Here is a 26,759-nt window from a genome sequence, read left to right on the forward strand (position 1 = left end):
GATCGCCGTTGAGACTGCAGCCCCTGAGGCGGTGTCTAACCACCCGTCCTCGATTGGCGCAGTTGGCTCCAAACTAAGGGTCGGAGCTGATGCAGGCGGGGCCTCTGGGGTACTGTTCGGCGGCAGAGCTAGGTCATACCCATCGCGACGGTGCAGCGCGCCCGACTGTGGCTCGAATCCGTCGAAGATCAAGTCTCCGCGGATGTCGGCCGTGTAGTTCAAACTTCCAAATCTGACCTGATGGCCAGGGGCGTAGCTTTCAATCTGCTCCAGATGGCCAAGCGAATTAGCCCACAGTGCAAAGCCGCCGAATATGAAGATCTGTTCGGGGAGAAAAGTCTCACCCTGGACCACATCGCTATCGATGATAGTAGGAGCCATCAAGCCTAACGGCGACGACACAGAGGAACTCTCAATGAAAGCACCAATGTCGGTGTCAAAACCGGCGGATCTCGGGTAGAGGGTCCCGAACTGTGCATCTAGGCCGGATGGTAACAGGAGGCAGGGGACACGATGTTTTACCCAGGTTCGGGCCCTCTTGATGGAGGTAAAACCCTACGTCCTGCTTGATTAATATTGATGATATGGGTAGTACAAGAGTAGATCTACCACGAGATCAGAGAGGCTAAACCCTAGAAGCTAGCCTATGGTATGATTGTTGTGATTGTTGTCCTACGGACTAAAACCCTTCGGTTTATATAGACACCGGAGAGGGTTAGGGTTACACAAGGTCGGTTACAAAGGAGGAGATATCCATATCCGTACTGCCTAGCTTGCCTTCCACGCCAAGTAGAGTCCCATCCGGACACGAGACGAAGTCTTCAATCTTGTATCTTCATAGTCTAACAGTCCGGCCAATGGAGATAGTCCGGCTATCCGAAGACCCCCTAATCCAGGACTCCCTCAGTGGTTGAACAGTAGCCGGTGGAGTAGCGCGCGGTGGAGGCTGGATGAACAGGAGCCCGTGGAGGCTGGAGGAGGTCGACGGTAGCCTGTGGAGGCTGGAGGAGGTCGACGGTGGAGATGAACAGTATCCCGTGGAGTCCTGTTTTGCGGTACGCCACACCCCTCCCGATGAACAGGACCCCCCTTTCGACCGTAGCGCTCCAACACAAGTCCGTTTCGTCCGTTTTGCGGTATGCCACACCCCTCCCGATCAACAGGACCCCCGTTTCGACCGTAGGAGGTCCGTTTCCTCTGTTTTGTAGTACGCCACACCCCTCCCGATCCACAGGACCCCGTTCCGAACGTAGGAGGTCCGTTTCCTCCGTTTTGTGGTACGCCAGGCCTCGTTTCCATCGCCTGTTCCGTCCAAGCCCTCCTGATGAACACAACCATGCATTCCGTTCCGACCCAGCCGGTTGGCTCCCACGCGTTCCGTTGCCTCCCGATGAACACGACGCATTCCGTTGCCTCCTCATGAACATGACGCATTCTATTGCCTCCCCATGAACACGACGACGACGCTGTTTCTCCGTTCCGACAAAGCCATGTACACGAGACCTGGCCGTACGTATGCGTGAGTAGGCGTTCGAGACCCCGCCCATATGTACACATACATGGCCATATTTTCTTTCTTGCACCCTGGCCGCTGTACGCACGTGTACATGCTACGTGCGCGCCTCTACTACGACACATACGCGCCTCTAGTACGACACGTCCACCAGTATATATGTACTTACACGTTCGCGACCAGAATGACAATGCTACATACGCTTCGACCAGGTGGGTCCCGACTGTCAGGCACTTCCTTGCGTGCGAAGATGTAGCTGGTGGGTCCCAACAGTCAGGGGGGCGAATCATTTTTTTTCCCGAACACACTTCCTTGCATGCGAAGATGTAACTCGTGGGTCCCAGCAGCCAGGGGGCGAATCATTTTTTTCGTGAAATACGGTGGCCCGTCCGGTGGGTCCCCTCTGTCAGGTGGAGGAATAATTATTTTGCGCGTAATAAGGAGGCACTTCCTTGCGGCTGCCGTGGACCCAGCTGTCAGCCTCTCCACGTACAGTCCACGTTCGATGGAAGTCATTCCTTGAACACGTTGACCACGCCGCGCCGAGAGCACCAGGGCGGTGGACGACGGCGAGGCCTAGGAAGGGGACGACGCGGAGCCGGGGAAGACGCGACAGTGGATGCACACGCGGAGAGGAGTACGAGGGTTCACTGGTTCGGCTGCGCTGCCGTCGCCGCAGAATAACATGGGGTGTGGGTGAGTGGAGGGATGGCCTGGCCAGTGGTGGGAGCAGTAGGGGGCGGTGAGGCCTCCGTGGTAGCACAGCCGGCCACGGGAGGCAGGAGCAGGCGGCACGACCGGCGCTGCTTTGGGCGGCTGGAGCAAGAAGACTAGAGGTTGAAGAAGCATGACGGGCGTTGGATGGACATCGTACGGTCACTGCAGCTAGAATCGTTTATATTGACTAAGTTGACAAAGCCCTTGGTACGTCAACTTAGTAGGCCCACAGGTCAGCTTCCGAAACGGTGCGCCCCAGATGTCAGGGGGAGGAATCATTTTTTGGGCGGGTGAAGCTAGAATATCCAAGATTGAAGAAGAAGCACGGCATCCGTTGGATGGACATCCAACGGCCACTGCTGCTAGAACCGTGTGTTGACTATAAGTTGACAAAGCCTTGCATACGCGTCAACTCTGTTTTTTTAGGGGACGCGTCAACTTAGTAAGGCCAGAAGTGTGTGGCAGAGAACTTATAGCCCATTTGAGATTTGTAAGAATGTGTGGCCCATTTTTGAATTCTAATGGAATTTACTACAACCCATTTATAGTTTGTTAAAAGTACAACCCATTTCAACCAACCGTTCAAAACGGAATTCAATAAAATTTCCCACATTTTGATGAAATCCAAAATATTTTTATCCCAAAATTTCTAGTCAGATTAAATACAATTTCAATATAAATTTATATTACGTAAAAATTGAACGAAACATTGCGCTCGCAACAATTAATGAAATTAAAATTTTCAATATCCAAAAATAATATTTTATAAAGTAATCACGTGTTTGGTGCATTTTTTATAGTTACTGCCCAGTTTTTATAATTACATCCCATTTATTATTTCTTAAAGCCCATTTTCTTGTTAAGCCTAATGCATCCCTCCCAGGAAAGATTTGCAGCCCAGCGGGGCGGAGAATAACAACTTGACCTTGCCTGGGTATTCCTAAAAAAAGTATAGCTGGGCTAGCCATTTTCAGCTTGAAAAAAAATTAATATCTGGGCTGGATATCTGGCCTGGGCTAGACGGGCCACAGCCCGCCCAGTTAATACCTGCAGCGATGTTTTCGTTGTTGTTCAGAGGAGAAAAATTAATATCTGGGCTAAACATTGAAAAACTCTGCAGTTCTCACACCTCAAAAACACAAATACTGCTCAAGCTGCTTGGTCCCAGCTGTCGGCCGCTTCTTGTGCAATTCTCTCATTTATTGACTACTCCCTCCTTTCCGGTTTATAAGGCTCAATTCAAAAATCTCACCAACCAAGGTAGATGATGAGTGGTGGAATATTTTTTGTAGTTTGCAAAAGCACCCAATTAATGCTCTTGTTTTCCTTAAAAAATTATGTTTATGAATGCATTAATTGCAATGCATGCATGCATGCATTGGTCAGTTTTCTCTTAATACTTGCATGCAATGATTTAATGCACCTTGAAGTCTAAACATGTGATGGGGAACAACCAAATTGAGCCTTATAAAATGGAAAAACTAAAATTTTGAGATAAGCCCTATAAACCGGAAAGGAGGGAGTACTACATAGGTTTACAATGGTGTGGGACCGTGATGTCAGGAAACAAGGAGGAAGCAAAATAAATTATAGTTATATATATAATAATAAGGAGGCACTTGCGTACGTGAGGCTATGGACCTGGTGGGTCCCCATTGTCATCCTCTCCAAGTAAATTCATCTCCTCGCCCGCGCGCACTTTCTGCCCGAAACAGTCAGCGCTGCCCGCCCCGCTTCCCGGTGCAGGCGATTGCTCCGCCTTCAAACGACACAAGTGTCGTCCATCCGTCCATCTGCCGCCCACATTAATGATACGCGGTTGCCAAGGCGGCTACTCCGGCGCCACACGTCCGTCCCTCCGCCCGCCCACCATCGTTATATAAACTGTTGTGCCGGCCATAGCCGCACTCATCCGCATCCGTTCCCTTTCTCCTGTCCACACCACTACTGCCCACCATGGTTTCCTCATGCTCCAGTGCTCTTTGGGACAGGCAGACGACAGACCACAAGGAGATGGCAGCCATTGCTGCCGACTGGCTGGCCGGTAGGCAGCCGGAGGACGACGACGTCCCAATGGAGAACATGGTAGTCGATGATCCGGCGCCAACCCCCTCCTCCGCGCCATCCTCGCTGGTGCATTGCACCATGACCATCGGTGAGGCCCGTGCCCAATATATGGACAGGGTGAGGCAGATGCATGAGGAGCAGTTCCGGGAGGCGCAAGACGACGCTGCCTACAACCACCATCTCCTCCAGGAGCACCTGCAGGCGGAGGAGAAGATCGCCGCGGAGCGGGCGGAGCAGGAGGCGCTGCTCGACTCGTACCGCTCCACCCGCAAGGGCCGCCTCGAGTGCTGGCGGTACCGCATGCAGGTGGCGGAGGCTGCGGCCACCTACAAAGAGGCTAGCAAAGAGAGCGATGAAGCAGGTGAGGCGCTGTTTGGCGAGACCGAGGACGAGGCAGAGGACAATGCCGGCTCCGACGAGTCCCCGCTCCGCTGGCGTCGATGACGCCCTGCTCCGTCGAGGCCCCGTGGCGCCAACAACGAGGCAAAGGACACCGCTGGCTCTGCCGAGGCCCCTCCCCGCCAACAACGATGCAGAGGACATCGCCGGCTCAGCCGAGGCCCCACCCTGCCGGCAACGAGACAGAGGACATCGCCGGCTCCGCCGAGGCCCCGTCCCGCTGCCAACGAGGCCGGGCCACACAGAAAATGAGGAAGAGTAGAACACGGTAGGTTGCCGCTGCTCGGGTCCAAGTAAGGCCACCGCTGCTACCCTCCGGTTGAAGCCAAGCTAGGCGGGTTGACCATTGACGGCCGGTTAGCTTCTTGGCGGCGACATGGAGTCGGAGAGCTGCGTTGGAGAAGAACGCTGCTTCTACTTAACTGCTGGTGCAGTTGGCTGACTGACACATGGGCCCAACAAGCCACATGTCAGTTACGCAACTGCACCTGCAGTTAAGTCACTGAAGCTTCTGTTCGGCTTAGCGGGACACATGTGGGTAGCTTCGGTTAATTAATTATACCTCCAGCGCACCCCTTTTTAGTTGAAGAATGTATGAAATGTAATGAAATCCGGCATGTTTATATGAAATCCGACCGTGTATGAATGAATTTATTTCAATTAGTTCGAATTCCTGTATCACTGGCATTGGATGAACATGCAAAACAATATGTACTAGCATTATTCCCAGGGTGATCACTTCGTTTGCAGTAGTTTCACATGTACTCCCTCCGGTCCTTTCTAGTCTGCATACACGTTTTGTCTGCAGTCAAAGTATCTCTACTTTGACCAATCTTATACAAAAAAGTATGCTCTTTCACAATGTGCGAAGTAAAAAGGAACAGAAGGAGTACAAAGAGTTTGAGCAGCTTTTTAGCGTTTCTGTACATTGCAATCAAACACACATGCCTGGCAATTCATAGAGAACATTCAAAAAAATCAATGATTATGCATCTCAGCAACTCACATGTCAGAGGCAATATTTACTTCACAACTAAAGAATAAATAAAAAATTGATCAGCACTGCTGACAGCAAAGGGTGTCCCGTTCGAAAATATCAAACGCATGTCTTGCTAAAATCAATGAGCAAAATTTGACAAGGTTGTCCCATTCCAAAATATCAAATGCCTACGATTGTGGAATGGGCAGGGTTTGCCATCAGTTCGGACATTGACATGGCACCTCGTGCTAAATAAACCAGCTATTCTGTTTGTGCAGTTCCACCAAAATCAACCAAATTCGCGCGTAGCTTGTATGATTTCGCCCTTATATGTTGCAACGCCTTGAACTTATCGGCACCTCCTTTCTTGTGGTGGAAATGAATGATTCGATGTATTCATGAACATTTTGTGCAGTTCCCATTGAAATCAAGCTGAGCACCCCTGTTTGCACAAATACAAAAAAGTGATTAGTATAAAGCAAACTATACTATGAATTGACAGTTTCAACAGGCACATACATGGTCCATGTAGAGCACACTTTTAGAAAAATGGAACTCACCAGAAAGAATCCTAGAACAACATTGTACTCGCGCATCACAGCAAAAAAATGGAGATTTGTCAGTCCTTCTGAGCTGAAGTTAGTTTGGTCTTATGGGGAGTAATGTAACCATCCTTCAACCGCTCCTTCTGATGAGAAGATAGACAGGGCTTCTTCATCCTGGCATAATCGGAACTAGTCACTTCACGTACTCCATATTCTTCTTCAGAGGAAGATGAACCTGTTGTGCAAAGACAAGAGGACTACTAAATGCTAGCATCCCTGTTTGCTCGAAAAAAAGGAAAGGAAATATTTAAAACATCACAAATGAAGCACTTCTCAAGGACAATACCACCTTTTCATGACAGTATCTAAACAGTAGCACAACACCAATAGAGATGACAAAGCTCAATCATATGGATGAAATAAGTGGGCGAGTACCAACCTTTGTCAGGAGGCTTATTGTGTAGAGCATACAGATGAAGCACTTCTCTGGAACCATCTGTTGCTATCTACGGTGGTGGCCATGCTTTCTATATACTCCTCGATTAGTTTAATGTTTCCAACATCTTCTTGTGCAGTTCCACTAAAATATATGGTATCTTCAAAGAAGATCCCTGTTTGCACAAGTAGAGATAATTACGTATTACATTAAGAGTGGCATCAAATCAGTGGCAAAACAATTGCTCGTTCCAGCCATAACAATAAATTAAGATGCAAAACTATATCATTACTTGTGTCATCACAGTTCCAGTGCTTCATTACAGCACCGGGAGTTGATTTTTGTTTTTCTTCCGCTTGTTCTTCCCCTTCATCACTTGGTTCAATAATAGACAAGCTTAGCCTTCAATGTAAGATTTGGCATGTCAATTAGGGAGCACAAGTATAGTACTAAACTTAATTTTCTCATGAAAGTGGCAAAATATAGGCCAACAGTTGTGAAATATCCTTATCTTACCTCAATGGGATATTACGGTGCACATACATATTGGAAGTCTTGTCTCCATTTGTGCAGTTCACTAAAATCAAGCAACATTATCGTACAAGTAGCACAACATATGAAAGCACACTGCGGAATCATGTGAAAGAAGGCAAGTACTGACCTCTCATGATGCGGAATTCAAACAACTCACAAGAACAAGATCTGAACCAAATTCACCTTAACGGATAAGAAGTAAGATCTCCTCCTGTGCAGTTCCACTAAGATCAAGCAATCAAGCAACGTTATCAGTGTGACATTTTGGTTGAACTGCACAAAACACTCTTAAAACAAAAGTGTTTTGTGCAGTGCAACAAAAGGTCACAATGGCAACAAGGTGAAGTAGATAACCCTGTTTACACAGAGGTGCAAAGGAAACAATTAGTGGTCAATAACGGTGGATGACACAGAAGCCAACAAAAAGAAGCATCTACCTTATCTAAATGGGAAAGAAAGCAAGACAGTAGCATTTCTCAAACAGTGGCATTGATTAATATTAACATAGAGATTATACTAACAATAAAATTCGTTAAACATGTAATTTGCTTTTAACTGTGGCATTGCATCAATTTTCCAGCGGCATTATTAGAGGGTGTTTGTTTACAGGGACATTTTGGTGTAGGGACTAAAAAACTCCGTGTCAGTCCCATCTAAACCAAACAGGAGGGACTTTTAGGGGCTAAAAGTGGGCATTTGGGACTAAAGAAAGAAGACCCCGAGGGAGTCTTTTTGGGACTTTTTCCAACAGTTTCCCCTGCCACGCATCGCACCTTGTCTCTATTAGTTCATTACTAGGGGTAACATGGTCTTTTAGCATGTCATTTAATAACCTCTAGTCCATGTTTAGTCCCTGGAACCAAGTAGGTAGGGACTAGGGAGTTTTTAACCAAACAGGGCCTTAGATTAACAACAACTAATGAGTTGCACGGGATAGTGGATGCACCAGCACCATGTGCATCTACCGATGTACTGTGGTCATGCACAGTCTGTTGCAACAAAGAACAAACAACCAAGGAGCATATTTGTGTTGGTCCCGGTTTTGTTATGTTTAGACACCTTTCCCTATGTCAGCGTAGCAAATCTAGTCCTGCTCAAACTCTATAGCCTTGTCCCTTCCTTTCCTTTTTGAACTAGTACTTTCGCCCCTTCCTTTCCTCTTTGAACCACGTCCTAGATTTATGCGATACAACTTTCCCCACTACTTTCCCCCATTCCTTTCCTCTTTGAACCACATCCTAGATTCATGCTATACAAATTTCCCCCTTCATTTCCTCTTTGAACCACGTCCTAGATTCATGCTATATACAACTTTTCCCACAACTTTCCCCCACTCCTTTCCTCTTTGAACCACGTCCTAGATTCATGGTATACATGCAGCTAGAGCAATGCATGTGGAGTAAGTAAATTATACCTTAAGGTTCTTGGGGCGTGGTTCGGTGGGCGACGGGACGGTGGCGAAGAAGAAGGGGTCGGAGGCCCTCCCGCGCCGCCGCTGGGTGGAAAGTGAACAGCTGCGCCGGTAGTCCCTCGCCGACAGCGACAGCGTTAAGCCTCCTTCCCTTCCCGGCAGACAGATCCTGCCGACTCTTTGAGCAGCAGTGAGGGGAGAGAGGCCAACGAAGTCTTGTTTAGATCTGGAGAGGGCGAGAGAGTGTGAAGAGAGCAACTACAAGCGCTGAGGCTCCAGCAGGACAGGGCGAGAGAGTGTGAAGAGAGCAACTACAAGCGCTGAGGCTCCAGCGTGTATATATATACTCGAGAGAGAGTGTGAAGCGTGCAAACCCTAGAAAACATTTTGACCAGTCAAAGAATCCTCCTGGCACAAATTATGCTCAAGTTTGATGAGAGAACAGGCTAACCAGCTACACAACCCTCCCGTTATGTTCAACGAGAGGGAAATAACCTTTTATACATTTTTGCATTCATGTGACAAGCATGCCGTGTTTTTTTGTGCGTGGGAGTCATTGGGATTTCAATCATAATCGTGTCATGTGGCTTTGGTGGTAAGACTATCCACAGTGGTGCAGAAATAATGCAACCTTAGTCACCTTACCTCTCTCCACGTAGTACGTTGGGTCCCACCAGTCAGAGGGTGAAACAAAAAAATTAATAAGAAAAATTAAAAGCGCTAGCGGTGTTTCTTACCTCACACATCTCGCTACTGCTCGGGAACACTGTCCAGTTGATCCCTCTGTTCGCTCACGTACTATTTTAAGTGAATCCTTATTATAACATGCACACAAATTTTGGGCACTTGTATTCGACTTAAGTCAGTGTGCCACCGTATCTCGTATACTTGCTACTCCCTCTGTCTAGGTGTAATACGTCACGTTAGAAGGTGCAACGGGACCAAGGTGCGTGCGTGCGCGCGCGCGTGTGTGTGTGTGTGTTTAACAGCATGTGTGTGTGTTAGAGAGAGCGACAGATCGATCTACTCCTACAGAGAGATGTTGTGTAGTGTAGGATTTTAGCCACGAGAGTCGGTGCATCCTCTCGTTTCCGGGCGTGTCCGGTAGGGACATGCAGACAGCTGCCACGCCCACTCCTGACCAGCCTGGCCCACCCAAAGCCCCTCCATCGCCCGCGCGCGCTTCCCGCCTGAAACAGACTGCGCCGCTCCAAATAATCGATGCCGCATTCATGCCCGGGCAGAGCGGACGCGACCTCTCACTGGCGCAAGAGTGATGGTTGCTTCGTTCGTCCAACTTACTGCTGGGTCTATGTGATTTGACGGCTCATTGGTCTTTATTACTGAGGTGGTAGGACTGCTGGACGTCCCACGCTTTCGGCGAAAGGAGGTACTACTACTAGATTACAATTTTCTCCATTCTTACAGCGGAGGCGTGCAAGAACAGTGAAAACACGCAGGCTCAGTGATTACATGGCCCACCTCACACTATCACCGTGCGACACCTAACTGCATCACAAATGTGGTAGCCAAACCAAATAAACTCCCATCATCATTTAGATCATCCCACGTAAGGAAAAAAGATCAGCCAACTCCTACTGCATAATGGGATTATATTTTTCTTTTTGACATGTTAATGGGACTTAAAAACTAACTTACATGCATGCTACCGGTGCATGCTTATATGCAGACATGTTGATGTGATTTAAAACCCACTCACATGCATGTGCCACGGTATTTCTGCATGCTTGCATGTGGCTTAGTGCGGACCCTCTCAACATCTAGATCAGACGGCTATTATGGACGGATTTACTTCATCTAATGGCTACATCAATTTTGATGATGTGGCTCAAGGAGAGGATAGATAATTCCTAGTAGTGGGGGCTAGCTATTACTAGTAGATAAGTCTTTGTAGAGATTCCACTACATACGGAACAAAATGAATGAATCTACACTTAAAATGCATCTATATACATCCGCATGTGGTTCATGGTGAAATCTCTACAAAGACTTATATTTAGGAATGGGGGAGACGGCGTACTAAGAAAGCTTCTCCTCGTTCCGCGAGTTGACGGGACACATCAAAAGTACTCCAGTGTATAGAGCCTTGCCTCTAAGGTAGGCCCCACATGGTTTGCCTCTTTTTTTAACATAACACGTCAAGTCGCAATTTGTTTGTTCACCCATGGTAGACGATCCTCCCTCCACCAAGTGGACAACCAATACACGTGCCAAATTACCACGTGGGCTGCCTTTTTCGTACAGAAATGAGCTCCACCGTGTACCCGCGCGGGTGTGGTTGGGAAAGAGACGGGAGTACGCGCACCGTGCATGCACCTCTTCTCTTCGTGCACGTCCCCCACCTACGTGTGTGTGTGTGTGAGAGAGATACAAACCGCGTTCGTGAGTGTTTTTTGTTTTGGGGTGGGGGTGGGGTGGGGGGTTGGTTTCGTGAATTATTTGCGGGAATATGTGTCGATGACATCTCAAACAAAATTTTGCATGCAATGTGTGTGAAATGGAGGCCTATCCATATCATACATAGAGGGTCGGGCAATCCACGAGAAGAGAGGGAGGGGTTATAGCTATCGATAGAGTCGAAGAGAGGATCAAGTGGGTGGGTGCGAGATCGATGAAGAGAGCCATCGAAATTGTGTGTGTGTGTGTGTGTGCAAGTCAAAGATATAGGGCGACTGGCCTACCGGAACGTTAGAGGGCACATGTTAAGTTTGTGTGTGGCAGGGAGACATGACTAGAGCGCTCGATATATCGGTGTGTGGGGGGGGGGAGGGGGTGGGGGAGGGGTAGGCAGAGGCCTAACTATAGAGGTAGAACAACTCGTATGTGTGTTGAGAAGGAGAGACCCAGCTATGTCTTGAGGGAGATCGGTCGACATCCATACATAACTGAAGGACGGTAAATATGATGGGACAGAGAGAGAGAGGAGAGAGAGAGGGAGGGAGAGGGGTAGAGTGCTGGATGGGTGATGGAGTTGCTTCTCGAAGATGGTGGGAGAGGCCTACTAGACAAACTGAGGGTGGAACTGCAATGTTATCAATAAGAGTGGGGATGTGTTTCTATGTGTGCCTGTGCGTGATAGATCTGTCGGGACGCATCCATGGATGAAGGGGAACCATGTGTTTGGTAAGCAAACCTAACTAGATCGGTAGATCAATTGTTGTTTGTCGGAGGAAGGGAGAGACACAACTAATGAGGTAGATCGATTGACGTGTGGGTAAAAACGAGTTATAAGGACCTAGCTAGCTATATGTATAGCGAGAGACCGGTCGGTGTACGTCCATTTGTTAGAGGCAAATAAGGCACAGCGAGACAGATAGACAGAGAGAATGGAGCTAGGAGGTGGTGCGAGAGGCCCAACTACTAGCTAGATAGGGGGAGGAGTGTGCGGTTGTGAGATCAATGAAAAGAGGGGCGAGAGTTTACACGTGTGTCTGACCGTATGAGAGACACGAGGCAAGGACACATAAAGGAGGAGATTGAAGGTGTGTGTGTATGTTGTAGGCAGGCATCGTTGGAGAGGTTTATCGATCGGTGTGTGTCGGAAAGGAGTTGTGGAGACGCTGGGAGAACGACCTAAAGAAAAAAAATGAATGTGCCCGATGTATAGAATGCCGAGGGAGGGGGAGGGCGAGGAGGGCATGTGCATGCACGAGAGAAAGTTAGTGGTAGCTACAAAGGTTAGAGGATTGTGTGGGTGTAAGAGACTAACAAAGATCATAATTTGATATGAAAGCGGATTCATATATTTGAATAGGAGATCATAGTGTTTTAAACATTGCATGCATGAATCTAGAGGTGATACACGTGCTATGCACATGTTATACCATAATGTGATAATGCATGGCGTTTGCAACTCACAGCTAAATGCCGAACAATCTAAACCATACTATACATCAAACAATCTCACATTTTATTTGAATTTGTGATAATGTGTGGCGTTTGCAGCTTACAACTAAATATCGAACAATCTAAACAATACTATATATCGAACATTCTCACATTTTATTTGAATTTGTGGTAATGTGTGGTGTTTGCAACTCACATCTAAATACTTGTAGGCGTAGGGGGCGGGGCACCATACATAATGTGATAAACACATTATACATACGAGACATGGTTTAGATTATGAAGATCTAGCTAGAGCTAGAAATGTAATGTGATTTGAAATCAAAATAAAGTGGATTCAAAAAATCTAGTTCGAGTTCATATAGTACAAATAGTTCATATGTAACTCGAGACTAATCATGTGGTGTGCTGTGAAGATAATACACAAACGATGGTTTAACTTGACAATAATGATGATTTTAGATCTTATTAAAATAGAGAAACGAATTCAAATGCTTTGACTTCACAACAATCATTACTGTAGATCTTATTCAAATAGAGAAACGAATTCAAATTTAGTTCATATTCAAGCGGTAGTATATACGTTTGGAATGCACTAAAACGTTCATTTGAGTAGTAGGTTGCATGCATTATACACGTTGCGAAATATTTTAATTGAACATAACATGAATTCAAAGTTTTGAATGACATTTGTAGTGCGCATTGATTTGGTACAGTACACGTTAGGCTTGTCCAGAAATTTCAACCTGCGCCTTGTTAGCCCGAAATATTTAAGATATATCTTTGTCTCGTTGTTCTCCGACAACTCCCTCCATCTCAACACGTGCCTTACTATTCCGAAATTACAACACGCGCGAAAACTCCCACCTCTTGTGAAATCCCAACACGCGAAATGCCCGCGGTACCCCTGAACCAAAAGAACCGCCTCAAATCGGTGGGGGTACTTTCGTAACTTACCCCACATTTCGGACAAGCGCGTCTCTAAGCCATGGTTCCCCACTACCATCCCATCCGCCATTCCATTCGTACACCGAGGCCGCGAAAACCCGCGACGAAACCCCACACCCTGCTCCGCCCGCCACCCAGCCGGAGCCTCTTCCCCGACGACGTCGTCCACAGCAACACTTCGACGTCCCTCATCCACCGTACCGGATGAGGATCCGTCATCGATCTCATCGTCCCGCCGGTTCAGGCACCCTGTCCTCCACCTCCAAGGAGCTGCCCCGACGTTCCCCTCGTCTTTCGCTCCACCTCCATTCCCACACCGCCGTCTTCACCTGCAACACCGGAAGAGCATCATCATCACCATTTCCTCGGATGAAGCTGCGACCTAATCGGCGCCACCAAAGAGGTTGTACACTAATCGTCGCATTTTCTTCTTGATTCGATCTCACGGTGCTGTCAATGCTCGGTCCTGAGCCGACACGGCGCGACTCCATCCACGGCGGTGTCACTGGCCACTTCCTCCACGGCGTCGCTCCCTTGGCGGCGACGTCCACATTAGTAGGAGCTGCTGCTGCTTTAGCTCCCACTCGCGCTGCTGCTCTGCTCTTGCTCTCGGTCCCCTGCCTGGTCTGCTCTTGCTATTGCTCTTGCTTGTGCTGCTGCTCTCGCTCTTGCTCTTGCTTGCGATGCTGCTCCGATTTAGCTACACTTTAGTCGACTGAATTGACTTTTGGGTTAGTCGATTTTTAGGGGGTGGGGGGGGCTCGCCGGGGTGAAGGAAGAACCAGCCGCAGCAGGGAGGGGGGCTCGCTGGAGAGGTACCCCACTATCTATCTTAGGGTTCAGGATGGGGGCGGTGGTCGCCGATGATGGCGGGGCGGTGGCGTGGGGATCGCCATAGAAAAAGCTCGGCACGGGGGGGGGGGGGCTACAGGGATGGCCAGGGCGGTGGCGGACCGGCGGTGGGGAGTGTTTTTGGTGCGGGCGGGGTGGCGCACCGCCGGCCGCGGGCGGCGGGAGGCTGCTGTTTGGCCGGTGGTGGCTGGCGACTCAGGGGGGTGGAGGTTGAAGATGAACCGCATGCCCTTGATTTCGTATCCAACGGCTGCAAAATCGACTGACCAGAGATGAAAAAGTCAGTCGATCGACGTGTAGCCTCACCTTGCTAGTGCGTTCAGTTTCGACAGCAAAATTCAGTTTCGACAGCAAAATTCAGTTTTGACAGTTAAGTTCAGTTTCGACAGTTAAGTTCAGTTTCGACAGTTAAGTTCAGTTTCGATAGTTAACTTCAGAGATGAGCGGCTGATGTATTTTACATCTAGCACTTTGTGGTTATGTATTTTACGTCATGTATTGGAGATGCTATTAGAATTCCACTCAGGTTAACGTTGTTTGTTGTCTCTCTTGTCCTGCTTCAGCCTCGGCGTCGTACAACTCACCGGAGCTGCTCCAACGACGAAACCCTCCGTCACAGCGGAGTAGTACCTTGGGCTCCATCTCCAGACGCCTAAGATCTTCTTCCCCTCCTCCAACAGCGTAGTCAGCCGAAGCATCCTCACCGGCCAACCCAATCACGCTGAGATCGACATGGCTTCGCCAAAGAGGTTGTACACTTGTTGCACCTCTTTTTTACTCTACATGTTATATATATTGTCCACCGAGCACACGGATTTGTTCCTTTAGTGTCTCCTTGAAAGAAAAAATGTAGGAATTTTAATTTTCACTTGTCCTCCTTTTCAAATTCCTATTCATGAAGCACAAGACTAAGAGATAGTAGCATAATAGCATTATAACCGTACATTTTCTTGTGGTTTGACTTAATCTCACCATGCTTCTTTGCATCCTGTGATCTTCCAATTGTTATGAATCAAACACCCAGATTAGCAGAAATCCTATGTTTTTAAATTCTCTGTTTGGCACGTGCATTCCTATCCTATTCCTGTCTATTTCCTATCCCTGCATTGTTGGAATCCTCCAATTCAAACGAGCCCTTACAGAATTACTTCTCTTACAGATAGTTGTCAAAGAAAACCTTGCGTGGTTTGTCCCGCTCCTGCTGCGCCGTCGTCCACCCTAGCTCAGCTGCTCCAACGACAGAAGGGTCCAGCACAATAGGGATCGAGCCTCCAGACTGTCTTTCGCCGCCTCAGATCTTCTTCCCCGCCGCTGGCAGCCATGAAAACTGCATTACCATCATCAACCGAGCAGATGACCTCGAGGACTACACGGGTCCGCAAGAGAGGTCGCACTCTTTCGTGTCTGCTTACGTTATGCATCTCTTAACATTACATGCTACTTTATTGTCTTGTTCACCGATTAGACTCTAAGTCAGCTCCAAACTAATGGTCAAACTTGAGTTTTAAAATGGTTGTGGGGTACATATCGGGGCCGCTATCAATAGTATCTATCTACTATCTAGTTAATCTCTGGTGTCTACTATGAGTTTCATGTTGGGTGGGAAACAAACAGTAAAGAAGCCATTATCTGTATTTTTTAATTAAAGCCATTATCTGCCTCCTATTATTGGTTTTGGGTCTATCCACAGGTTGCTACCATCACTCTGGATTTCTGCATGCACTCCTTACATAATTTCACTATGTTTTATTCCTATGCATGACAGTTATTGTAAACAATGGAACTAAACATGTAGAGCAAAAGAGACGAGCCTTGCGTGGCAATAAATTTCATGCAGACGTCGCTCCATGGTAGGCGCAAAGCCAGCCCCCCTCCATGCATTTCGGATTGTAATCGAGAGGAAGATATCTGTTCTGAAGGGGATTCAGAAGGAGAAGACAACTCCTATTTACCCCCTGAGGTCTTCGCTCTAACTTGGCATGCTGATGTTGGTTATATCATGCATATGGTGTCTTGCATTACTTACTTTATACATCAAATATGTCATCTTCTTAGTTTAGACATCCTTTGTGCGAATGCCATCTGTTTAGTTTATTCATCGTTTATGTGAATTATGCAACGCCATCTTGTTTAGCCAGGCATCATATATGTGAATTTTGCAATGCCATCCTACTTAGCCAGTCATCTTATATGTAAATTATATTAGGCCATCCTATTTTTGTTACATATTACATTTGTCAACAATGTTAGTACATTCAACTGCTCTTCGTGTGCATCAGCCATTTGACATGGTGATGGCAAATTCTGGAGTGAAAACAAGGTCTTCAGAGCAGACTATGCTATCTGACGAAGCGCATATCTCGCTGGTTACGGATAGCTCCTCAGAGGAGGATTCAGAGATAGATGACCAGTCCTATTCCCCCCCCCCCCCGAGGTGTATGCTCTAACTTGGCAGGGTTATGTTGCTCATATCGTGCGTATGGTGTCTCGCATTGCTATGTCATTTGATTAGTTTAGACATGCTTTGTGTGAATGCCACCCGTTCAGTGCCTAATTACCATATATGTGAATTATGCATTGCCATCTTGTTGCAAGACATTATATATGTGAATTATACAATGCTATCTTGTTGCAAAGGCATTATATGTGAATTATGCAATGCCATGTTGTTTAGCCAATCATCATGTATGTGAATTATATCATGCTATCATTTTTTGTATTACGTGTTCCATTTGTCGACAACGTTTGTATATTCAACTACTCTTCCTGTGCATCAGCCATTTGAAGCGGCGATGGAAGTATCTAGAGTGAAAACAAGGTATTCAGAGCAGACAATGCTACCTGCTGAAGCAGACATCTTGCTGGTTACAGAGAGCTCCTCAGAGGAGGATTCAGAGATTGATGACCAGTCCTATTTCCCCCCTGAGGTCTTTGCTCAAACTTGGCAGGGTTATATTACCCATGTCATGCATGTTGTCTTGCATTGCTTAGTTTTTACATCATATATGGATTGCCATCTGCTTACTTGCTTACTATATAAATCATATATTTGAATTATATCATGCCATCATGTTTACATAGTACATACACATCATCTATCTGAATTATGGCATGGCAACCCATTTAATAAAGACATCATATAGTTATATCATCTCATCCTGTTTAGTGTTTACAGTCATCATATTTTGAATTATGGCATTCTATCCATGAATGTATGTGAATTATGGCATGCCAACCTATTTAATAAACACATTATATGGTTATGTCATGTCATCCTGTTTACATAGTCTCATATTTTGAACTATGTCTTTCCATCTTTTTTAGTTAGCCATCATAATGTGAAATTGTGTCATGCTATCCTATTTAGTTAGCCATCATATATGTGAAATTGTGTCATGCTATCCTGTTTGGTTAGACAACATAAATATGAATTATCTCATGCCCTCTTTTATTCCCCCACTATCCATTGCACCTGTCTATCATACAATGTCTATACTTTCAATTACTTTTCTTGTTTATCAGCCATTTGAATTGGAGAGCGTGATGGCAGTATCTAAGGGAGTAACAACATGGTCTTCAGAAAAGATAGTGCTACCAGTTGATGCAGATAGAACCACGATTGTACTTGCCCAAGGACCAGATCCACCACACATAACCCAGACTCTCGCAGATTGTACCCCTACCCAGTTGGACAGAGAACCAGCTACACCCCTTCTAACCCCAACCCCGGTAGATAGTAACCCAGTTCCAGTTGACACAACACCGTCTCCACCACAGAGCACCCAAACACGAGCAGTTAGTAAGGGAACTGCAGTGCCCAAAGCACGAGGACCACCACTCTAATCCCAACTCAACGCTTAAAGGAGAAGAAGATTTTTTCTCAGTTCAGGTTCTGTAGCTATGGTTCATACTCATTTGCTCTTGCATTATTGTATTTACTCATACCAACTATTTTCAAATTTGAAGGATGGAATTGAAACTCCAATGGTGCAACAGGTATGTTTTAAACCTGTTTCTTTAACTGGTTAGCTGTTGTAACCTGCTCTATGTTGATTTCAGTTTCGATTGAATAAACAGTTATGTTCTCATGTCATGCACATTACAAGTGTTGTTATTGCTCTATAGTTACCCACACTTATATTCTGTCTATTCTGCTTTGTCTTGAACAAATATTATTTGAACTGTGTCTCTATCTTGATTTGGCAACAAAAACTAGAATGATATAGACCATAAAGTGACCATGGTACATAGATATATGTTTGTTTCATGCTGTTATTCTGTCCACTTTACTACTGAACTCATTTACCAACATGAGTTTCATATACAACATGGTAAACATATGATGTGTCTGCTTGTTTCTCTTCTAGAATGCGGACAAAATATTGGAGAACAGTACCACGTTATCCAATGGTAAAGGAAGTAATGCAGATAAGGTTCAAGATAGTGAGACATCCCTGTTGGTCTCCAAGAAAGCTGATAAAAACTATCTTGACGACAGTGAGGGAACCCAAAAGTCCTGTCTTGATGTAGTGTTCGAGTTACTGGCCACTACTGCTGGCACAAGCTCTTCGAACTCGCTGCATGAATCAGTTCGTCTTCTCGAGTCTCAACTTCAAGTTGAAAGACATCGATCAGATGTGCTGCGACAGGAAGCTGAAGGACTGAGGAAGTCCCTGCTGGAGGATTTAAGTGCCAAACAAGAGAAAGTTAATAAGCTTGCTAAGCATCTTGCCAGCATTATGGGTACCCAGGATATTGTTTCTTGAGATCTTCTAAAGTGGTTTCAGTTTTGGATTTGTTTTGCTGCGGCGTTTATTTGCGCTAGTCGCCAACTTTGACAACCAGTGTATATGATATGCTGCTTTGTTCCCTATATTTGCACTGGTGGTGAACTTTGATGCCCAGTGGATGTAATATGTGTAATAGCCGTGATAGCCTAGCGTTAGTTGCTTGCTTATTTATTTCCTTGTTGTCTTGTTTATTTGTTTGCTTGTAGTCATTGCAGTTCTTTTTCCGTGGTTAGCTAGTGGCTGCAATAACCTATTTTTTAAAACTAGGCCACAATAACCATGGGCTAATATTTACTGTAGTGACACTGGGCCTCCTACTGGCCGTAGAAACAGTGGGCCTTCTACGGGCCGTAGAAACAATGGGCCTTCTGCGGGCCGTATCATCAATGGGCCTTATACGGGCCGTATAATCGATTGGACAAACATGGGCCAAACAGACCGCAATATGGCCATAAACGGGCTAGAGTTGGAATCGTCCGTTCATGGGCTGAAAGCACAAGTGCTCCCTGGGTGGTTTTGGTAATTAATGTCAACATATCTCTTGTTGGACTAACACTTTTACCTAGTATGTTTCAGATAAGTTCAACAATGGACTGGCATGGACTAGAGGATGTGGAACCCCTTCAAGATGCTAAGGACAAAGGATTGGCTCAAGCTTCAAGATCAAGACTCTACATTCTCTATTTTAGTGATCCAAGATCACATTGAGTCTATAGGAAAAGCCAATACTATCAAGAGGGGATGAGGTGTTGCTTAATGGCTTGCTTGCTCAAAGTGCTTAGTGATATGCTCCAAAACCCTCAACTACCTTCCCACATCCACATATGACCTAAACCAAAAGTCAAACTCGGCCCCACCGATTCTATCTATCCGACGCCACCGAGTTTCAGATGTCATAGCCACTGCCACAAACCCTAGCAAATCGGTTTCATCGATAGGGATCTCGGTCTCACCGAGATGGGATTGTAATCTCTCTGTGTATGTCCATTACCAAAATCGGTCTCACCGAGTTTGAGCAATCGGTACTACCGAGATTACAATGCAAACCCTCTGGTTAGCTTATTACCAAAATCGGTCCCACCGAGTTTGTGTAATCGGTCCCACCGAGTTTGCCTGACCAACTCTCTGGTTAGCTTATTACCAAAATCGGTCCCACCGAGTTTGTGTAATAGGTCACACCGAGATTACGTTATGCCCTAACCCTAACCATATCGGTCCTACCGAGTTGCATCTCAGTCCCACCGAAAATCCTAACGGTCACTAGGTTTGCTGAATCGGTCCGACCGAGTTTAATCATTCGGTCCCACCGAGTTTGGAAAATTGTGTGTAACGGTTAGATTTTGTGTGGAGGCTATATATACCCCTCCACCCACTCTTCATTCGTGGAGAGAGCCATCAGAACATACCTACACTTCCAATACACATTTTCTGAGAGAGAACCACCTACACTTGTGTTGAGGTCAAGATATTCCATTCCAACCATATGAATCTTGATCCCTAGCCTTCCCCAAGTTGCTTTCCACTCAAATATTCTTTCCACCAAATCCAAATCCTGTGAGAGAGAGTTGAGTGTTGGGGAGACTATCATTTGAAGCACAAGAGCAAGGAGTTCATCATCAACACACCATTTGTTACTTCTTGGAGAGTGGTGTCTCCTAGATTGGCTAGGTGTCACTTGGGAGCCTCCAACAAGATTGTGGAGTTGAACCAAGGAGTTTGTAAGGGCAAGGAGATCGCCTACTTCGTGAAGATCTACCGCTAGTGAGGCAAGTCCTTCGTGGGTGACGGCCGTGATGGAATAGACAAGGTTGCTTCTTCGTGGACCCTTCGTGGGTGGAGCCCTCCGTGGACTCGCGCAACCGTTACCCTTCGTGGGTTGAAGTCTCCATCAACGTGGATGTACGATAGCACAACCTATCGGAACCACGACAAAAACATCCATGTCTCCAATTGCATTTGAATACTCCAAACCCTTCTCTTTACATTCTTGCAAGTTGCATGCTTTACTTTCCGCTGCTCATATACTCATTGCATGCTTGCTTGATATGTATTGTGTTTATTAAACTTGTGCTTAAACTCCACTTAAACTTAAGAATATTAAAAACTGCAACTTTTGGCACTTAGTGTCTAATCACCCCCCTCTAGACACCTCTTCTCGATCCTTTCAATTGGTATCAGAGCTTTGGTCTCCATTGCCTTGGTTTAAACACCATTGGAGGAAGATGGATGTGTCTACTTTGGGGAGTCTTAGACATAGAGTGCCTATTCTTGATGGAGAGTATTTTCATGAGTGGAAAAATGAAATGCTTGAGATGAATATCATTTGAACAAGTACATTACTAGCCCTTGTGCACCTCATGTTGATCCTTTGCACCCTACCCTAGATGAAGATATTGACATGATTCGCAATCTTAGAACTGTTGAGCTCATCATTAGAGGCTTGCGTAGAAACTTGATTAGATGTTTGCCTACTCTCAAGTGTGCCTACACCATATGGAGATTTCTTGAGGAACGATTTCCAGATTATTCCTTGAAAAATTTAGACGAAATTATCCATAAGTCTATTGCCTTGAGTAAGATGAACTCCAGTGATCCTAGCTTTGGTGATTGTCTATTTGAGCTTACCAATCTCATGCGTGCTAAAGGAAATGTTGGAATCATTAGCGATATCATATCCGAAGCTATTAGAATTCATAAAGGTAACCATTGTGATGATCATTTATCTAATGAATTACCCTCTCTAGGAATTGATCAATCACAAGATGATGTTGAACATGGATACTATGATGAAGATTATGATAGTGACTATGATCTTGATGATGCAATGAGGCATTTTGGTCTTATGGCAAATCTTCGCGGCTACATGGCTGGAGGAAAGGAATGGGTCCTTGATAGTGGATGTACTGATCATATGACCGGAGATAAAGATATGTTCCGTGAGCTTGCTGAAAACGACGGCCCTCGAAAATATGTCACTTTTGGTGATAATTCAAAGGGTAAGGTGGTTGGCCTTGGTAAGGTGGCCATCTCACATGATAGCTCCATACAAAATGTCATGCTCGTTGAATCCCTTGGATACAATTTACTTTCAGTTTCTAGACTTGCGGATTTCGGTTTCAATGTCTTATTCACTGGAGTAGATTGCCAAGTGTTTCGTAGAGACAATCATAAAATGGTCTTTACCGGTATACGTAGAGGAGATCTTTACATTGTTGATTTCACTAAAAAGGCTCAACCTAGAACTTGCTTAATTACCAAATCTTCTAAAGGCTGGTTGTGGCATAGAAGACTAGGTCATGTTGGTATGTGAAATCTTGATAAGCTTATTAAAGGTGATCATATCCTTGGAATAAAAGATGTCATATTTGACAAGGATAGACTTTGTAGTGCTTGTCAAGCAGGGAAACAAGTTGGAGGAGGTCACCGCGTGAAGAACATCATGACCACAAGAAGACCACTCGAGCTACTTCACATGGATCTCTTTGTTCCAAATGCCTACAAGAGTCTCGGTGGTAACTCATTTGGTCTAGTCATAGTTGATGATTTTTCAAGATTTACGTGGGTGTTCTTTCTTGATGACAAATCGCAGGTCCAAAAGATCTTCAAAAACTTCGCTAGGAAGGCCCAAAATCAGTTTGACGTGAAGATCAAGAAGGTTCGGAGCGACAACGGAACGGAGTTCAAGAACGCAAATGTGGACACCTTTCTTGACGAAGAAGGGATTTCACACGAGTTCTCGGCTACGTACACACCTCAACAAAATGGAGTTGTTGAAAGGAAGAACCGGACTCTTATCGAGATGGCAAGAACGATGCTTGATGAGTACAAAACGCCAAAGCACTTTTGGGCGGAAGCGGTTGAGACAGCTTGTCATGCAACAAATCGCTTGTATCTTCACAAGCTAATCGGCAAGACGGCATACGAGCTCCTCACCGGTAACAAACCCCAAGTTGGATACTTTCAAGTATTCGGCTCAAAGTGCTACGTTCTTGATAAGCATCGTCATTATAAATTTGCTCCTAAATCTCATGAAGGTTTCCTACTTGGTTATGGCTCAAACTCTCACACTTACCGTGTCTACAACAATTTCACCCGAAAGGTTGAAGAGACGGTAGATGTGAAGTTTGATGAATCTAACGGCTCGCAAGTAGAGCAATTGCCAATTGATGTAGGAGACAAAGACCCTTCGGAAGCAATTCAAGACTTGTCCATTGGCAAGATTCGTCCAACGGAAGTGAAGGAGAGTACCTCGTCTGTCCAAGTGGAAGCTTATACCTCATGACAAGGTGAACCAAGAGTTGATACGGAAGCATCCACAAGTGGGACATGCCAAGATGAAGAAAACGAGGAAGCGCACCAAGATGAACATCAACAACCTCCTTCTCCACCACGATAAGAGAACGACAATGTCAACAATGAAGAAGGCCAAGAAGAAGCACAAGATGAAGAGGATGTTCCACCCCGACCCAAGAAAAAGCTTTCACGAGTTCGAGCAAGAATTGCTAAGGGTCACCCCGTCGAGCAAATCTATAATGATATCCAAACCGGGAGAATCACACGCTCTAAAACTCGTTTAGCTAACTTTTGTGAACATTACTCATTCATCTCTAGCATTGAACCTATGAAGGTTGAAGAAGCATTGGAGGATACGGACTGGATAAACGCTATGCATGAAGAGCTACACAACTTTGAGAGAAATCAAGTGTGGACATTGGTCGAGAAGCCCGACAACAACCACAACATCATTGGTACCAAATGGGTGTTTCGCAACAAGCAAGATGAAGATGGACAAGTGGTTCGCAACAAAGCACGTCTCGTTGCCCAAGGCTACACACAAGTTGAAGGTATGGACTATGGTGAGACATATGCTCCCGTTGCTAGACTTGAGTCCATTCGCATCTTACTTGCTTATGCTAATCACCATGATATCACCTTGTACCAAATGGACATTAAAAGTGCTTTTCTAAATGGCAAAATTGAGGAAGAAGTTTATGTTAAGCAACCTCCCGGCTTCGTCAATCCTAAGAAACCTAATCATGTTTACAAACTTCACAAAGCCCTTTATGGTCTTAAACAAGCTCCTAGAGCATGGTATAAATGCTTGACCAAGTTCCATATGGAAAAAGGCTTTGAAATTGGTAAAATTGATTCTACTCTTTTTACTAAAAGGGTTAATGGAGAACTATTTGTGTGCCAAATTTATGTTGATGATATCATATTTGGTTCAACTAACCCTCATTTTAGTGAGAAGTTTGGAAAGCTAATGTCGGAGAAGTTTGAGATGTCTATGATGAGTGAACTCAAATTCTTTTTCGGTTTGCAAATCAAGCAAACTAAGGAAGGTACCTTTGTCTCTCAAACGAAGTACACCAAGAACTTATTCAAGAAGTTCAATATGCAAGAATGCAAAGGTATGACTACACCCATGCCTAGTAGTGGACATCTTGATTTGACCAAAGATGGTGAACCGGTTGATCAAAAGATTTATCGCTCTATGATTGGTTCATTGTTATATCTATGTGCCTCTCGTCCCGATATTATGCTAAGTGTGTGCATGTGTGCACGATATCAAGCTGCTCCTAAAGAGTGTCATCTTAAGGCTGTGAAAAGTATAGTGAGATACCCAATCCATACACCAAATTTTGGCATTTGGTATCCCAAGAGGTCCTCTTTTGATCTTGTTGGCTACTCCGATTCGGACTATGATGGAGACAAGGTTGATAGAAAATCCACTTCGGGTACTTGTCAATTCCTTGGTAGATCTCTTGTGTCTTGGTCTTCCAAGAAACAAAACTCGGTATCCTTATCCACCGCCGAAGCGGAATACATTGCCGCTGGTTCATGTTGTGCTCAGTTACTTTGGATGACCCAAACTCTTAAAGATTATGGGATATATGTGAAACATGTTCCATTGCTATGTGACAATGAAAGTGCTATTAAGATTGCTCACAATCCCGTGCAACATTCTCGAACTAAGCATATTGAAGTTCGTCATCATTTCATTCGAGATCATGTTGCAAAAGGGGACATTAACCTTAAGCATGTTCGCACTGATAAGCAATTGGCGGATATATTCACTAAACCACTTGATGAGAAAGTGTTTTGCAGGTTGAGAGGTGAATTGAACATCATTGATGCTTCAAACTTGGAGTAGGAACTCCATTTTATACATGCGGGGCATGAGCCTATGACTAATCCTCGATATTTCTCTTATGATGCTATTCATATGTCTTGGATATATTTGTACCTTGCATGGTATCTAACCCGTGTAGGTACTTGGATGAATCTAAATCTATGAGATTGCCACACACTCACATCTTGAGCAATTTCTACATCACCAAGTCTCTACACAATGGTGGTTGAAGACAAGGAAGCACGAAACCATTCAAACATATCCTTTGGCAAATTCTATGTTGAGTCTCATGATTGTCATTTTGGATACACAAGTGCTCTTCCTTGCAAAGCTAACCCATGTAGGTAGATGAACTCAAACTCCAAGTGGTGCTCCCAACTCTTGATGAACTACATCAACCTTGAGCAACCCACACAAGTTCAACTACATGAGCAAGATCAACACCACCACCCAAGGTATGTTATTCCATCTTAGAGAAGCTTTACTCCAAGTCATGAGCCAAAGCAATTCGACAAGATGTGAATACATCAAGATGCTTAAACGAAAAATGGTAACCCCATTTTGAGCTTAAACGATGAGTATGACCTATGATCAAGTGCTCTCACTTGACTCCTAAGTTAATATACTCTAACATAGGTGACTTTGTCACCGATCATTTCTAGATGAAGTTCTCTAGTGTTTCTCCATGCTTTTGCATTTGCATATTTGTTTCCCCTTTCACTTCATCTAGAACTTTTAGTTTCTTTTCTTTCCTTTTTGTTCTGCATTTTCTGCATCCAATTCATTGCAAATCTTTCAGTAAATTCCTTGCATATCCTTGTGAGATCTTACTTGTCTAGTGAGCTGAGGTGACAAGTGGTTTCACTCTGATGAACTCGGTCACACCGGTTTGTTCTCTTCGGCCCAACCGAAATCTTTCGATGCAACCGAAGCACACAACTCGGAGTCACCGATTCCATCACAGGAAAACCAACTTGCCACTTATTCCTGATTTCTGTTTGCTCCAGCTCCACTCAATGATTCTTGTCCTCTACTAGCATCATATTAGACATGTTGCTTTGCTCTGTGACTCGAGGACCAACCCATTTGTATCACATGTCCAAAAGAGCCCTTCTTGGAAATTGATGTCAAAGGGGGAGAGAGAGATCACATCAAAGCTTAATCCTTCCTATAGGGGGAGAACGAGAGAATACTCAGGGGGAGAGAGTTTCTCAACTAGGAGAAAGTAAAATCATCAAAGACCCCAGATGCTTGGTGTTCAAGAGGAGAGATGTCACATGTCTTTAAGAGGGGAAAGACATGTTTGGTTGCTTGCTTTAGCTCAAGCTCTGTTGTTTCCTTTTTTTGTTGCTCTAATTTTCTGTTCCCTATCTTCTCCCAATATCCCATGCAGATTCAGGGGGAGCAAGACATCTAAGGGAAGGAAATCTCTGATTTTATTGCATATCTTTACCTTTGGGGACATGTCTATATCCAATGTGGTACTTACTACTCACTCTACGTGTCATCCCAATCTTGGTTCTCTTGTGGTTTCTCTTGCTTGCTCTGGTCAGTAGGTGTATCTGTGT

Source organism: Triticum urartu, chromosome 1A (assembly GCF_056163025.1).
Source record: "Triticum urartu cultivar PI428250 chromosome 1A, HENAU_Tu73, whole genome shotgun sequence".
NCBI lineage: Eukaryota > Viridiplantae > Streptophyta > Magnoliopsida > Poales > Poaceae > Triticum > Triticum urartu.